The sequence below is a fragment of the Cyprinus carpio genome, chromosome B24 (assembly GCF_018340385.1).
Source record: "Cyprinus carpio isolate SPL01 chromosome B24, ASM1834038v1, whole genome shotgun sequence".
In the NCBI taxonomy this organism is placed as follows: domain Eukaryota; kingdom Metazoa; phylum Chordata; class Actinopteri; order Cypriniformes; family Cyprinidae; genus Cyprinus; species Cyprinus carpio.
In genome coordinates, this window is record NC_056620.1 from 19,332,535 (window position 1) to 19,350,849 (window position 18,315).

Below are 18,315 nucleotides of genomic sequence, written 5' to 3' on the forward strand. Positions count from 1 at the left end.
AGGCACCCAAAAAATAAATAAATCGTTTAAAACCACTGGTCTAGTGATACATATGCTGCATCATGGATGAAATATATATATAAATATCTTATTATAAGATAAAAGAGACAATTCACCCAAAAAATGCAACATATGCTGTTGATGACAAGCAGTGCTGGTCTTTTCAACTGTAAAACAGTTCATTTTGTTCCTCTCTTAAAGGTGAAGTGCCTCTATAATACCACCAAACAGAATTGCAAAAAAAACATTCTCTTATCACCGATAGCCTTACCCAAAATCCCCTTTTAATTCTAAAATGGAATGAAAGCTATTAGTATTTATTCCATTCAGTCTCAAATATTAGAGCTCAAATGAGCTTTATAAGCAGGAATACTGAGAAGCGAAAGTGTTGTACTCCACAGGCCAATGGAATACAGATTAGGGAATTAAGTGCTCCGGTCCAAAGCTCTGAGTCAGCAGTCTGCGCCGTAACCCTGGAATGAGAGCTGCTCATTTATTTCCTCACATAAATAATGAAAGAAAAGTCTTTCTCCCAGCAGAATAAATAGTTTAGTGGCACATATGCAGTTAGACGGCGCCTTTCTTGTTCGTTTTAATTCCATTACAGCCGTCGTGGAGAGAAGGACATGCCGTATGAGTTTAATTGGAAGTGAGTTGAGTGATGGGAGATCTGCTACTCTTAGCATTTCCCAAACACCTGCCGCCTCATTACGACTGCAGCACTGCAGGAGAATCAATCACCAAATAAGCCAGGAACACTTCAGACCGAGATGAGGAGAGAGAGACAATAAAGCTACTTGAGTCTTGAAAGAAAGAGAGAAAGGGAGAGTCCATGCTATACATACCTATCTATGCAAATATTCTTTGTAGAACACATAGTTCCACCTCTGAAATCTGAGTCAAGTTTTAAAAATAGCCTATATAAATACATGACTGAACATTGATTGAACTGTATTTTAAAAGCGGTGTGTGTGCAGATCTCTGGATGTTAGAGTGTGCCCTTGTACTCCATTTTAATATGCAAGGGATAATTTATAGAAAGCTGTTTATTATCACAAAATAAATCCTGACAGGGTGCTCAATACCCTAACCTCAAACAGAAAGTCTTGCATTTTGCATGTAATATAGATTTTTTTTAAAAAATCTTACTGTACATGCTAAGAAAACAATGTATACAACAGTACAGTATATGCCAATTGCAAAATGATGAATGCTAATATATTATGCTAATATGTTAATTTAAGTGATTAATTCAGTTGATTTTAGGCCGTCCACACAAACACGGTTATTTACAAAACCGCAGCATTTTCTACGCGGTTGGGCCATTTGTCCACACGCAAATGTAGCACCAGGTCACTGAAACCAAACACCTGCATAGGATTTTCAAAAACTCTGGTTGCAGTGTTATCATGTAGACAGCGAAACCAGAGATTTTGGCTTGTGACGTCGGAGCCTACGCTGTTATATCCACCTACTGAAACTTTTTCTGGCTTCTGATTGGCCAACATGGCCTTACAGTTAAGATTATATTGCCATCTGTTGGCTTGGCATGCTCTTGACAGTGCTTCATAGCATGCGTTTGTGTTTTCATGTGGACGGAGATTTTTTTAAAGGGGTCCTATTATGCTTTTCCACTTTTTCAACTTTAGTTATTCTGTAATGTTGCTGGTTGAGCATAAAAAAGATCCTGCAAATTTACAAAGCTCAAAGTCCATTTCAAAAGGAGATATTTTATACTAAATACACTGGATAGCTGGCCAATCAGAGCACACCTCGCAATAAGGCGGAGCATAGAGGAGAAACAATAATGTACAGTATGTGGAAAATAATGTTTTTTGAACCTTAAACCACATAAACACATTGCATTACACCAAATAATAATAATGTTCTTTTTAGCAACGTCATATGACCCCTTTAAATAATTTAAAATGTTTACATAAAATAGGCCTATACTGTATGTGTGTACTTGTACATGTATACATTTAAGAAATATGTAATATATCCTTATTTAGACAACTTAAGTAATAATCTAATTTATCTTTATATTTATAAATTATATATATATATATATATATTTATATATATATATATATATACTAATTTATCTTTATATTTATAAATGCATTATTTAAATGCTATATTATTCATTTCTATTTTGAATTAGGTTTTATTTATATATTTTCAATTTATTTTAGTTTACGTTTTAGTAATTTTGTTATGGCATTTTGTCATTAGTTTCATTTTTTATATATATATTTCTATATATCTCTATACCTTTATTTGTAATCCAGTTTTAGTAATTTTCTACTTCAATTTATTTCAGTCGACATTTATAAATTTCTTAGATTTTAAATTCAAGTTTTAAATCTTATTTTATTTCACCTTTGCTTCAGTAACAGAAAATTACTATAGTTTTAGTTGTAGTTAACAGCACTGGTTTTAACACAAGAACAATTTAATCCACCCCAACATTTTTTTAAGAAAAAAATATTATTATAGCCATCAGAATAAACAATCCTGCTCTATTACAAATGAGAGCACTGCTTTCTTGAATTAGGCGCACAGAGAGAAAGCATCCTTCAGTCTGCAGAGACGACTAGACGTTCGGATGTCCTCCTGAGGGACTTCAGCCCCATTAGGGCTCAGATTGATATTGTTTGAGATGGCAGGAAATCTTTAAGTTTGCGTCTGTGCTCAGGTGGGCCATCAATCAAATTTTAGTCCCCTCGATTGAGCAAGTCTGACTTGGTAGAGGAAAACCATAGGGGGGGGGGGAATGCATCGATAAGGAGGTCAATGGGTCATCTAAAGGGGACGTTTTGGTGCTGGGGAAATCTCCATCTGTCTGACAGCTGGTCAATATCTACAGTGGGGAAACATTCAGTCAAGTATGACTTTGCACAGGGAATTTTTCCCATGTATTTTATAAACCTCTGTTCTGTGTAACTGACAGACAACACAACTGGGCACCAAAGCTCATTAAAGGTTAATCTGGTTAGAGGAAATGAAAGAGCAGAGCTGCGCTTCTGAGAAACAGTCGAACACCTGCTTGTCTTTTGTTACCACCATGTTTGCGCTGCTAATCTTTAAATAATATATAGCCTCAATATAGCATAAAGATGACACATATTCCAACTACATCACAACAGCAGAACCTGTCATTGGTCTCTTTTCATATGAGACCCATTTGCCAGATTTCATCACTGAAAATAGGATTCTATCTATCTATCTATCTATCTATCTATGTATCTATCTATCTGTCTCTAGTACTAGTTCAAAAATTTGAGGTGAGTACTTTCAATTTTTATTTTTTTTAAAGAAACTACTATTTATTCAACAAGGATGTATTAAAATTATCATAAATGACAGTTAATGTGATAATGTTTACCAAAAAAAAATACATCTCAAATAAATGCTGTTCTTTTGAACTTTTGAACTCCTGAAAAAAAAGAAATTCCACAAAAATATTAAGCAGCACGTTTTCAGTCTTTATAATAATAAACAAATCTTTAAAATGTAAATAATTAATAACAAATTAATAAAAATATTAAAATATATAATTAACAATTATTATAATAATAAATAATACAATTATTGAAAATGAATTATAACATTTTAAATAACATTGAAATAAAAATAGAAATAAATATAATAAAAGATAATAAAACAAATTGACATATTAGAATGATTTCTGCAGGGTTATTATTATAGTTAACTAAAACTAAACCATTAAAAAACTAAATTTTTGTTACTTTTTTAATCATACATAAAATACATTTTAACCAAAATAAATAAAAGAAAATAAATAATAAACCTTAAACACATTTTATTTAGTTGCCAAAGCAGCATCTGTAATTTTCATTTAGTTTAACCTGATGCACTGAAACAGTTCAAACTAAAACAAATAAATGAATAACTTACATAACCATATATATAAAAAAAAAAACTAAAAGTATTACAAATTACAAAATCACAACTCAGTTACTAAAACCAACTATAAATAAAATGAGAACAGAAAGTGTAAAGAAATTAAAACTAACTCAGAATATTAATTACAACTACAGTAGTTTCTCAATGCTACTAATATAACACTGTATGACACTGAAGACTGGAATAATGACCACTGAAAATTCAGCTTTGACATCACAGGAATAAATTGCATTTTAAAATATATTAATATATTTTCAACTGTAATAATATTTAACAATATTACTATTTTGCAGCCTTGGTGAGCACAAGAGATTTCTTTCAAAAACATAAGTCTTATGGTGCAATGATATAATAAATAATAAATTGCATGATGCAATGTTAATTAAAATAGACATGCATATGTAAAAGCATCTAAACATTATTAGGATGATGAGTGCAAGTAATTCATTATAACTTAAGTTGTCTAATAGTCATCTTCAACACTGATTTCTTCTCGATATGCAGTACAAACCCAAAACACTTGTTTTCCTCGAGGGTTACATGAAAACCTGGAAATCAGGTTAAAAACAAAGACGGGCCGCATTAAACGTCCTCCAAGTGCTGCAACCCTCCTTAAACAGAAAGGCTGATGCATTGCAGTAATTAGGCGAATCCTTTGGCAGTGATACACACACACTTCCTCTTTTCCCTCTTCTCTCTTCAGGTGTCTATGCGTCCAAATGAGCTGATAGATTTAGAATGATGGCAGACGAATGAGGTCAGGCAGCGTGAGGCCGCTGGATTGTGGCGCGTTATCTTCAACAAACACATGTCTTTCAGTCCAATTACACTCCTGCTGCAAATGGAGCATCTGACTCCCCCACACACACCCACCACATCGCTCTGTCACTCACCCAGTGTTCAAAAGAAAAATTTCTTAAACACACATGGACACATGCAGGCAGCAAATCATTAGCTTCCAAACCGGTGAGAAGTTTTTTGCAGAAATAGTGCGGCATAGTTGTTTGTGGCTAAAGTTTTGCTTATTTGTTGTACACAGCAAATCTTAACCTTTTTGTCTTGTTTTGCAGTAAACTTGACTTGTTTTCTGAGAATGCGGTGTAATGTCCCAGAATAAATTGATCTAATTGGCTATTCATGTTGCAAGGCATCATGGGTATGTGTTGTTTTGTTCTCACCCTCTAGCAGACGTGAAGTGCATTTAATGAACTGCTTTTGTGAAGCGTCTTTCTTTAAACTTGTTTTGTTTTTGTCTCAGGGTAAAGTTTCTTTTTATAATTTTACTTATTTATTTACTCTGTGTCAATCAAGTTTTGCAACTTTTACAGAATAAATGCAACAGTTCAGTGATGTTTATGTACAGAACAAGAAGTTAAGCAACAGAGGAGTTTTGTTAAAGGAATACAGTAGTTCATCCAAAAATGAGCTGAAAATTTACTCACCTTCAGGCCATCCAAGATGCAGATGAGTTTGTTTCTTCATCAGGAACAGATCTGGAGAAATGTAGCATTACATCACTTGCTCATCCTCTGCAGTGAATGGGTGCCGTCAGAACAAGAGTCCAAACAGCTGACGAAACCATTACAATAATCCACAAGTAATCTCGAAATGTTTTCAAACCATTGCTTCCGGCTTAAATATGAGTGCTCTATCCATAATATTGCATTCTGACAGCACCCATTCAACATCCATTGGTGAACAAGTCACGTAATTGATATAATTTTGGGTGAACTATTAGTATTATTACTATTTAGTGTTACATCATATGTTTGTCTAATTATTCCTTTTAAATAAAATAACATATCTTTTTTTATTATTTTTATAGTGGGTTCTTCTATGAAACCATTCAATGAAATGTATTAAAAATAATGACCTTTGTGTTATATCACTTAAATACTGCTGTCTATTTTGCATTTCAAAGTGTGATTTTCAAATTTGCAAGTGCTTTATGCTTTAAACTTCATTTACATTTATTGTTTCTCAAGTACATTTAAGGAAGTTTCAATACTAAGAACATCATAAGAAAATTATTGTTGCAGACTACTAGTAAGTTATATGTTTTTTAAATGCCAAGTAAAAAACTTCAGAATGCATTTTGTCCCCTGGAAGACAATAAAACAAGCAAAACAAGTAAAAAAAAACCAAATCCATAGTTTGACATTGTTCAAGTTTACTTCAAGCTGAATTTTGTATTTTTAACAACTGAGCTGAACTTTTGTTTGTGTGAGATATCAGTGCTGTAAAAGATACAAGATGATGGCTTCTTCTGGCCTTTGGTACTCTTTATAACAACACTGACAGCAAATTGTTGCCCTGCTGGCCTTCTCCCACATCGCTCTCTCTATTTACTGCTCATTTACTAAGTTTCACTCCAGCCCAATGTTTACCAGCAGAAATACTGCTGTTGAAGACGTGGCCACAGTAGAATACGCCGCCCATCTGATCCACTTCCCTTCACTTCATCTAAATTGTCTCACAAACTCTCTGCTTGTGATCAGACAGAATTCAGGCTCCCAGAAAGTTTTCGCGCCGCTGGTTTCTCTCTCTTCACTTGTCTCTTTTTATTCTCTGTCCTGCCTGCAGTTCTCGGCTCCCTCCTCGCTGTCTTTTTCGATCTCTTATTAGTGCGGCTTCTGTCTTTTACACATCAACTTTTCATGATGGCATTCCTCTGAGGTTTAGCCCAGCGCATGCTCTTTCTCAGGCCCATGCAGAATTGATGTGCAGGCGGGTCGGGCAGGCATCCGTCTCCAGCCCCGCGCTTTGATGTATCCATCCGCTCTTAGCCCTCGGCTCAAAGGCACTTGAATCCGTGTTGTGTTATTGATTTCTGGCAGCGATTCCCATCATCAAATGTGTTAAAATTCACAAAAAAACTGTGTCGTTAGACATAAATCAGAACGGAGTATTGAATGTTAGAATTTCAACAGAAACTAAACTTGCCTTCACCCTGGAAACTCCTAAAACACTGTTGGAGGACAAATTTCAAAAATTAAGAATGGGCTACATCAAGATAAGTGTTATTACAGTTAATTAAACAACTAAAGCCACAAAAAAAAATTTCTCATTTTTGTTAACTTTTATTAAAATAACTAAAACTAAAATTAATATTTTAAAATTATGATAAAATGTAATTAAAAATATATATATATATATATATCTATATATATATATATATATATATATATATATATATATATATAATTTTCTACATATTTAAATGACAAAAACACAATAAAAATACTAGAATTTTAACTAATATTGAAGTAAAAACAGAGAATATAAAAATAAAATCCCATTCAAAATATTTACAATAGTATATCAATAATACTAAAAATAACGCTGTCACAACTGTGGAATTGAATTGGCCACATTGACAGGATTTTAAAATGGAATTTGAATTTGAATTTCAGGAATTTACTGAATTGCCTATCAAAGTATGTCAAATTTCATACATTTAAAAAGGTATATACAAAACTAAAACCATTCAAAAAAAAATCCGAAAATTTTATATATATATATAAAATTTTCGGAATTTTTTTGAGACACTTTTTTTAGGTGACACTTCTCTCTTTTTTTAATATATTTATATTTACTTGATGTTCTAAAAAACTGAATTAAAAATTTATAAAAGCTATATTGACCTATTTAAAAAAATAAAATGAAATAAATGAACAATGACAAAAACACACAACATGAAAACTGAAAAATAAGAATAAAAGACTGACTGAAAATATAAATGAAAAACTATACTAGTATCTCATAGTCAAAAACATTGCATCATACATAATTATGCAACCACATTGTAGACTGCAGGAAAAGTCTTGTTCTTAAGTATTTTCACTTTTTCAGTTAATATTTTTAAAAATATCTAAACAAGATACATTAACTTGAGTGTAAAACCCTTATGTTGTGTGTATCATTCCGTTTAATAGTTGAATCAAGTTAAAAATTGTACACTGTGAAAAAATATTTTCAGAAATGGAAATAAAGATTATTGTATGTTTTACAAAAAATGATTTCAGTCTTTATACTTTAAAATTTTATATTTAATTCAGTGTGTTACTAGCCGTTTCTTTGTAATATTTATGAAATTTACTAGCAGTTTCTGAGTGAAATTTGTTTGAGTGAATCCTACTCTATTTTTATTTTCATGGTTTTATAAAGAACATTCAGTACATTTATGGTTGTATGTGAATTCTCTTTGAATTGTATTTCTACTTCCTTCCATCCAAATTCAAATTATAATTCCGCATCCTGTTTGCAACCTTAATTCAAGTTGAATCCAAATACAAGGCTTTCTGAATGACACACCACCCTGTTTTGTTACAATCCTTATTGTCAATTACCTGAAATCAAGTGGGTGGATTTTGTGAGAGGATTTTGTAAGGAATGATTGTCACTTTCATCTCAGCTGACTGTGTCTGTTCTCCTGGAAACTCTGGTTTGTTTTGATTCTGACAGTTCCTGGTTCAGACCAAGTGCTTTGTGACCTTGAAATGCTCCATTGTGTATAAGCTGAACATAAAAAGCGAGACTGCCAGCAGAGGAAGAGCTATACACAGACAACAATGCACCATCAATTAACTGTGGGTTTTGTTTATTTGAAGCAACACATCTATTTACGTGTCAGTTGTGGTGGTGCCCTAAAAAGCATTGAAAATCTTATTAGTTTCTCATGTACTGTATGTAAGTGTGCTAGATAAACCTGATGCTATTGTTAACTCAGTTTCCTAACCTGGTGCAATGTCACAAATGTCTGGTGTAATTTGCATGTCCTAACTGACTTTAATCAGAACATATTTTATTTTAACATACAGTTTTGAACCAATGAAATGGAAGCAGAAAGTAATCAAAAATCTTTCATTTTTGTGATGTTTTATTTTATTCATTTATTGCAGAAAAAAATGTTCGAACCATTAAAACCATTAAATACATTTAGTTGAAAAGCAAGAATGTTTTATTTTAATTTTAATTATGTAAATTTCTTAGACATTTTAAATGAAAATAAATCAAATTGTCAATTAATACTAATTAAAAATAGTCTTTTTTTGTTGTTTGTTTGCAGTGTGAGTTTTTTTTAATGCTGTTTCTTCAATCATGAACCATTCAATTAAGTTAACTTATTAAATATAATGAAATATACCGTTTATAAATTAAATAAAAATTAGTATAAGTGGCATTTCAAAAACAATACTGAAAACCCTTTATGTTGTGTGTATCATGTTTAGTAGTCACAATAATTTTTGTTTTATTTACAACCTCAAAAAAGTTTTTATTTACAGTGTACATTTAATTTTTCAACATGTTTTACAACAAAAATAGTTTTCTTCCATTATATTTTACTTGTTTATTTTTTTATTTTATTTTATTTATTTAATGCAGGGAAAAAAAGAGAATTATATATATATGTGTGTGTGTGTGTGTGTGTGTGTGTGTGTGTGTGTGTGTGAGAGAGAGAGAGAGAGAGAGAGAGAGAGAGAGAAAAGCAGCAGAGATAACTGAATATAAAGGTTATTATTCAAAATTCCCTCAAAAAATGTAAACTGTTTGTTTGAGCACACCAATGTTTCTCCAGAATTTGACTTCATGTCAGAGCTTTATAAAATTTGCAAAAGCAAAGGTGAGCAACCGCACACAGTGTCGTTTCAAGGTTGTAACACAAAGCATAATCTTATGAACAACCTAGTACGCTCACACTGTGTCTTAAAATTCCACCTCATGCCTTCAAGATCTGGCCTGTTTTTTAATGAGGTCTCAGTAGATACTGGATACGAGGAATTGTGTTCTTCAGAACTCCTCTGTATGGTCGGCTGAACCCGCTGCGGCTTGGAGAGCTTGTCGTACTTAGTACCCTCAAAACAGAGAGGATTTATGCAGCTGAAGTGTCATGGATGTGTTGTTCCCCGAGAGTCATATTACAAACCACAGGGGTGCCATCCTGAGAACATTATGGCATAATATGAAGATATGATACACACTTCAGTAATGCCATTTCAGATTAGGCGTAACTGTGAGGATGGGTTTAAAAGGGGCATATAATGGAAAAGCAGATTTTCCTTGCTTTTCTGGAATAAAAGAGTTTGATGTACTATGAAATGGGCTTTCAATCCGAGTGCCATATGATGGCGCTAGAAGGTCCCAATTCAGATAGAAAGGCTGTCCAAGATGTAGTTTGTTTCTTCATTGGAACAGATTTGGAGAAATTTAGCATTGCATCACTTGCTCAGCAATGGATCCTCTGCAGTGAATGGGTGCCGTCAGAATGAGAGCTGATAAAAAATAAAATCACAAGTAATCCACACCACTCCAGTCCATCAGTTAACGTCTTGTGAAAAGCTATGTGTTTAAAGCAACAAATCCATTATTAGGACATTTTTACCTCCAAACAGTTGCTTTCATTTAAAATACAAGTCCTCTATCCATAATATCTGCTTTCTTCAATGAAAAGCCGTCTCATCTGAATCAAGTGAGGAATATGCACAGATCAAGCACTGTTTACAAGCGAAAACAATCCAAAACATTTCTAAACAAATATTTTGATGTGGGAGGACAACAGAGGATGGGCTTTTTCACTGGAGGAAGAATTCATATGGATTAGGGACTAGTATTTTGGCCAGAATTGATGGTTTAAAGTTAGAATGCCTTAATTATGGATTTCTTTGTTAAAACATGCAATTTTTCACACAAGACATTAACTGATGGACTGGAGTCTTGTGTATTACTTGTGGATTATTGTGATGTTTTTATCAGCTGTTTGGACTCTCATTTTGACGGCACCCATTCACTGCAGAGGATCCATCGGTGAACACGTGATGCAGTGCTAAATTTCCCCAAATTCGATGAAGAAACAAACTCATCTACATCTTAGATGGACTGAGGGTGAGTAACTTTTCAGCAAAGTTTCATTTTTGGGTGAACTATTCCTTTAATGAGTTAGTTCAGCTTAATTAAAAATACTTAACATGCTATTATGAAACTAAAGCTCTCTTTGGATGGTATTAGTTTTAAATAGGGATAATGTAATAATTAATAGAGCTTCTCCATGAGTTTAATCCTGTTCAAATCAGCCATGTCTGTAATTTTTCAAGGAATAGACTGCACATTTCCATGCTGTTAAAAATGACAATGTGTTTTACCATCTATAAAATCGCCTGGGAAAATACCCACAGGACTTTACTGGTAAAAAGCATACTGAGTTAATAATCTCTCAGTGGCCCATGTCCAGTATTTTAATAATCTGAGACGTATGCACATATTTCATACTTCCTGCATAATTAATAAGCACAGCTAAATACATTTTGCAATAGGTCAGTTATGATAGGCACACTTATACCAACTATTTCTACAGACACTGATTATCCCATATGAAAATCTTATCTGATATATATACCCAAATGCAGGTTTTTTATGAACAATTTAATTTGAATGCATGGCTGTATCTAGCTAATGAAAATATTTTCTAAGAACATTTAGCTAATGATTCCATTAAGTTATAAAACTGTTAATTCTGAATGTTCGATGTTTATAAGATGTCTTTGAAACGTAAATGTGGTTTTTGGAACATTATGGGAACATTCCATTTTACGTTACCTTTGAATGTTCTCTGAACATTTTGAAATGAACTAAATAAAGTGCAATAATAGTATCACTATTATTCATTTATTTCTTATAGTTATATTTACTGGGTCACACTATGTGCAGTGTGAGGACCAAACCAAATCTCCAGGTTCTCTTATGAGAACCAGGCTGAAAACCTTATGTGCACCCCTGATCATTACAACATTCTATTAATGTTCCTGGAAGAACATTTGTTCATAACTTTGTCAAAACATTAGCTGGACATATTTTAGGATCAACATAGTGGTGCTCAAATGAACTAAAAACCACTGCTTTTGACTAATTAATCATCAGATCATCCCCTGAACACAGGTTCTGTGTTTATGTCCATGCATTACACAAACCCATAAATTAAATATTTCCTATCAGGCCATCCGCTTCATTTAACCGCTGCGTTACGGCACCAAACAAAAGTGAAGGAAATAATTTTCCATAATTAGCAGTAAGCTGCTTAGCAGAGTAAAACTGAAGGCTTTTAAATTCCATCTGCCACATTCAATGCGCCTTCACAACACTGGGTCAATTTTGAGATCAATTTGCATATGCATGTACCCCATTGTTTGCATTTCAATATGATTTGATGATGCGTTACATTTGCTGGTGTTTCAGATTCACTTTGACAGTCAGTGAATGGCAAGAGCTAATAAATAATTAATCAATTCAGCCATGCTGAGAATGTGGCATCACTCCAAAGTTTTAAAGGAGAAAGATAAAACAATTTAGAGCTCAGGGTATGGAGAGACTGTGAGCTAAAGTATATTTTCACTAAACTGTCAGAAGTCATTTATCAGCAAAATCCATTTAAGGACTGGCGGTGTTGAGGCCTAAACTGTTGATTTAGTCTAAATACAGTATAGCTGTTTTGTGCTCAGTGCAGAGAGCTGAAGATGGTATTAATTTGTCAGTGAAGTCAATTAAGTAATTAGCGTACTAGACTTTCTTATAATGATATAAACAAGCTCATTTTTAATGTTTACTTTTCAGTAAACATTCAATAGAGGCTGGAATTTTGCATCGTGAAATCATTTTATGTCCATTTTTTGCACATTTTTATAACATAGTGTAAGCAGTTTAAAGTTTACGTAGTTGAAGTACTTGTCCTGGTTTTGATAGTTAATTATTATTTTTTTAAATAGGGCACAATATAGGCTACTATATTAATATAAAGTAATTTTCAGTGTTTATTTATTTTTTGTTTTGAATTTTGCACTTCATTGCATTGTGTTTTAGGATTCATGGAAATATGTCTGTAAAATTACCAGTAATTTTTTTTTATTCAATCAAATTTCATTAAAAAATTAGCCATATATTCTGAATGAATGAATAAACAAACATTCGGCAAGTAACATAAATTTCAACTATTTCATTATATTTTATAAAATATTCACATTATATAGTAGTCACTATGATGTTTCATAGTGTCTTCAATGTTTTTTTTTTAATTCATGTATTATTATTTATTTTATATAATTTTGTTTTATATAATTAAACAGCCTGATCTTATTTTCTTGTAAAATGTACTCCAATAATCTTTAATTTATGACTTCAAAAACTTACATATCTTAAAAAAACGAATCTTACATTTTTATATTTACTTTTTTTATATTACCATTATTTTATATTATTATTATTACAATTATTATAACTATATTTCAATAGCTATATTTTACTATATATTTTGTTACATTAAAAGTTTCAGTGCCTGCAAACGCGTGAAAATGTACGTGTGCCAGAACCAAGCTTAGCGTACGAATACCTGCGATTACTGACGAGAACACACTGCTATAAAACACAAAAAGCCTTTTGCTGTATTTTACATTTCATTTTCTTATCTTTATTGAGTGAACATAATCATTGTGACACGCTGCCTCGCTCTTCCTTAGGGTCGGTCGAGGGTTGTCCTTGGCTTATGAGCGCAGGGAATATGAATCTAAATTAATTCACATTCACTCTAGGCCGAATCTTCAAAGCTGAAATGAGTTCCCATTCGCGGTGAATCTATCAATATGTAAATCAGCAGATGCGAACGGCCGGCAGAAAACGCCGCACTGCACTGATCACTCCAAACGAGCTCCAGATAGGACACTGATGCTCCGAGACGGAGGTGTCTTTAGTATCGACTTCAGTACTTCATTTATGCAGTACGGTGATATGAGAAAGTGCCAGACTGTTTCATATATCACACTCAATCAGGGAGAGTGAAACACTTTATGCACACAAGCGTAACGGCGCACCATATGAGCGTGACACGCTGAATATTTCATGTAGTATTTTCCGTACTGTGTTCCAAACACTCCCAGAGTGTTTTCTTCACTTTGCTGGCTGTGAAGGGAATTACTATCTGCGATTCCCATTACCGCAAAACAAACAAATAGACAAAAGGCAATAAACAAGGCTGTACTTTGATACTCAGAGCACAGCTCTGTCGTTGCATTAAGTAACAGTAGCTGTTATCTAACGGGTTTTGTGTATAATCACTGTTGAATGAAAGCCCCTACCATGTTATTTACGCAGACTGGATCAATGACATCGACTCTATTATACAATTAAGAACTACCCTCAAGGCTATAAGCGAAGCTGTTCAAGTTTAAGAAGGGGGTCACAACAAAAAACAGGAGATAATATTATTAATATTCCATATTTTATCCTCTTTTTTCAATGTCAGGTGTATGTTTAGGCAGTATCACCCATGCAAATGTGGTGTACTGAATAACAGCATTGTGCAAGACTGTGATTTAGCCATAGGCACAATTTTAAGTGCGATATTGCTTTAACACAGTTCTACAAATAAAGTTATAATTTTAGCTAAAAACATACAGTATTAAAAAAATAGGGAAATCGCCTAAAGCACCTTTAAAGTAAAGATATAATGAAATTAGATATATGCTAATGTATGCAAATGATACTCTTATGGTTGTTACACTCAAAAGTGCACATTTTTATAGCATAGTACAAGTAGTTTAACTAGACTGCAACCAAAGTGTCCAGGTTTTGATTAGATGCTGAAAGTAAAGAGTATTTCAGCTTTAGTCTAGTCTGAAATATAATAATATATTAAAACCTAAAGCGTTACATCAGAACAGATTTGGAGGAATGTAGCATTACATCGCTTGCTCACCAATGGATTCTTTGCAGTGAATGGGTGCCGTCAAAATGAGAGTCCAAACAGCTGATAAAAAAAGATTTGGTTTCACTTTATTTTGATGGTCCCTTTAACACATTCAGTTGACTATAAGTAACGTTGCAACTATATATCTACTAACTCTCATTGGAGTGTTAGTAGAGTATTAGTAGACTGGTAGTTTTAGTGGTAGAATAGGTTACTGACTTATAGTCAGGAGAATGTCTGTTGGGACACCACCGCAATAAAGAACTAGTAGATATTAGGTGCAAAGTTACTTGGAATGCTCAAAAGGGACCATCAAAATAAAGTGTTACCAAACATTTCAATAATCCACACCACTCAAATCCATCAATTAACTATCTTGTGAAGTGAAAAGCTGTGTGTTTTTAAGAAACAAATCTATCATCAAGCACCGATTACTAGAGAAAACAGTCCAAATCAGCTTCAACATCAACAAATGTTGGTGGATTTTGATGTGAAGAACAACAAGAGTTGGAATTTTTCACTGGAAGACACAAAATTATGGACTATAGTCTTATATTTTGGGTCAGAAGAGACTATTTAAAGATAAAATAGTTTATTAATGGATTTGTTTCCAACAAACACGCAGCTTTTCATTTCACAAGATATTAAATGATAGACTGGAGTTGTCTGGATCATTGTGATGTTTTTATCAGCTGTTTGGACTCTCATTCTGACGGCACCCATTCACTGCAGAGGATCCATTGGTGAGCAAGTGATGGAATGTAAACTTTCTTCAAATCTGTTCTGATGAAGAAACAAACTCTTGGATGACCTGAGGGTGAGTACATTTTTAGCAAATATTAATTTGGGGGAGAAATATTCCTTTAAAACTGCTAAATATAAAAATGTCCCCTGTGTGCTTCCTTTGATTGAACATAATTGGTGGCCTTTTAGTTTAATAAACAAATTATTATAGCTGAAATAACATTTGAGCTGTTTCATCACTGTCTGGACACATAGTGCATCTAATAACTGATGAACACTAATGAGTGAAATATTAGATGGATGTCCCATTAGACATTCAGATTGAGTCCTTTAGTTCAGACTGGAAAATTAACTGTGAATAAAACTGTTCCATGCATTACTTTTGGCACTAATTAATGTGAATCACTCCATATATAATTCAGTACTTCTAAAACATTTTCCCCAGGGATTAAAGGTCAAAGGTCATGTCTTCAATGGCTACTGAGGGTCAAAGGTGATGATAATTACACTCACCAATCTGTATTCAGCTACAGAATAATTATGATGTTCAGTCACTGCAGCAATTGCCTAATGAATACTTTGAATCTTTCACGCATGGCTAGAGATGTAATTTATATTTTCAAAAATCTCAGCTATGAGACTGAAAATTGCAGTCTGAAGGGTGTGATGTGTGTGTTTCGCTATTCATTTTCCCCCTGATTTATTATTGAAAGTGTGGACAGAAATGTAAATGTCATAATATAAATCGCAAAGGGTGGAAAACAAACCTTCCAGCTAAAATAATGAGACATCTTGGGACTAAATCCTTTCTTATTTCCTTTCTTCCGTCTTTATTATTTACCTGAATAGACAGATCACATCTATCTCTTAGTTGTGAAGTTATTATCCATGTGTTTTTATGGTATTGGCTCAGAAGCCACCGTGTTATTTTGCCCAATGATATTTCCCACAATGCACTGCTCAAATGTATTATTGAGGCTGCATCTGTCATGTGCTACTTTTATCCCTAGTGACCCTTCAGAGTTTGAGAGTCACTTCAGTTCATAAAATCTTCAAGTGTTGACTGAAACCGAATGAAACTTATCCTTGTTTACTTGAATTTTGTTGGGTGTTTATGAGGGGAATGTCTTTGTAGCCACACTACAAAGGTAGGATCACCTCTAATCTTTCTCTTCATGTATATATTGTATTTGATCTGAATGTGATTCTCATGGACTTTACATTCATGTTGATGGCAGAGTCTCTGAAGGCTTTGAGTGTGGTGTCATTTTCTTTTAAATCTACTGAAAAGAAAACTCCTTATTGATCAGGACCCAACCACACTGAGGATTAATGATAGGGAATAAATTAAATACAGATTAAATGATAACTGTAGGAATGTGAACCGGAATCCTAAAGGAACACTTTCAGAAAGAAAGAAATGTGGAGCTGAAATGACTCTCTGAGGTTTAGAGCATTGATTAAATGAAATCCCGTTTTGATTATGGCAGAATGGGATTACATGGATGAAGACCCAGGAAAAGGAAATGCTGGTTGCTCACACTGCAAATGTCCGGACCAGAATCATTGCCACATCCAGATTGATTACTCACAAGCTCACAAGGAAAGCCAGGATGATTGAATTTCCATAGCTGCACTGATGGACTAGTCAAGCACTGAACAACAAGAGGATGAAAACCAATGGATAACAGTAGTGAAATCTGAGAACCAGCTATAATTTTCTTTATTTCTTACTTTCTCTTCAAGAATAATTGCTTGTTTCTCCTTTCCACGCATACATTCTATATTTACCATTCAAAGATAAGGATTTTTATTCAGCAAAGATCTAATAAATGTAATTAGCATCTAATAAATGCCATTCTTTTGAACATTCTATTCATCAGAGAATCCTAAAAATGCATCAAAGTTTCCCCAAAATAAATAAATATTGAATAAATGACTGACTGACTGACTGAATGAATGAGCAATTAAACAAGCAGCACAACTATTTTCAACATTAAGAATAATAAATATTTCTCGAGCATATTAGAATGATTCCTGAAGGAACATGTGACACTAAAAACTAGAGTAATGATACTGAAAATTCTACTTTTATCACAGAAATAATTACATTTTAATAAGTATCAAAAGAGGAAATATTAAACTATTTTTAATTGTAACAATATTTTAAAGAATTACAGTTTCAACTGCATTTTTAATCAAATAAACGCAGCTCTGGAGAGCATAGAAGACTCAAAAAACATTTTAAAAATGTACAAACCCCAAACGTTTGAATGGTAGTGTGTATATTAAATTGCCATGTATAAATAAAGCTCTCTGCAATTTTATATCATAGTCCGATATTTCATAAAAAGTTTAAATGGCAGTAATTTTCGCAAACATACTTTTTTGAAGCCTCACTGCTTTTACACGTGTTTGACCAATAGGTGTCATCAGCACACAGTATTTCAATCGATTCTAATTACTTCGCAAAGCAATTTATTCAAATATTCAGAAAGATTGAACTGAATTCCAATGCGTACTTAGTTGGCATATGCCAATTAGCATACTTAAAATATAAAATGCGCATGCACAAATGATTCTTTAAAGAACAGCATTAAAACAAAATCTATTATTATTATCCAATTCTCTGCATAACACATAAGCTCCTCTCTTCACCACAATGGTAACTTCCAAAAAGATAAAAACTCTCTAAATCCCAACACAACAGATCATTTGCAACACTAAAAAGTCTCCCTCTTTTCTCATCCTACTCAAAACACATAAAATAACACTTAATTTCAACATTTATTCTCCCCATTACGGCAATTCTGGGAGCTAGAAATCCCCTGCCTGAATGAACAACCATGATTCATGTAATCTCTAAGCAAACAGATTAAATAAACTTTATCATTTTAAATTACTCCCTGACA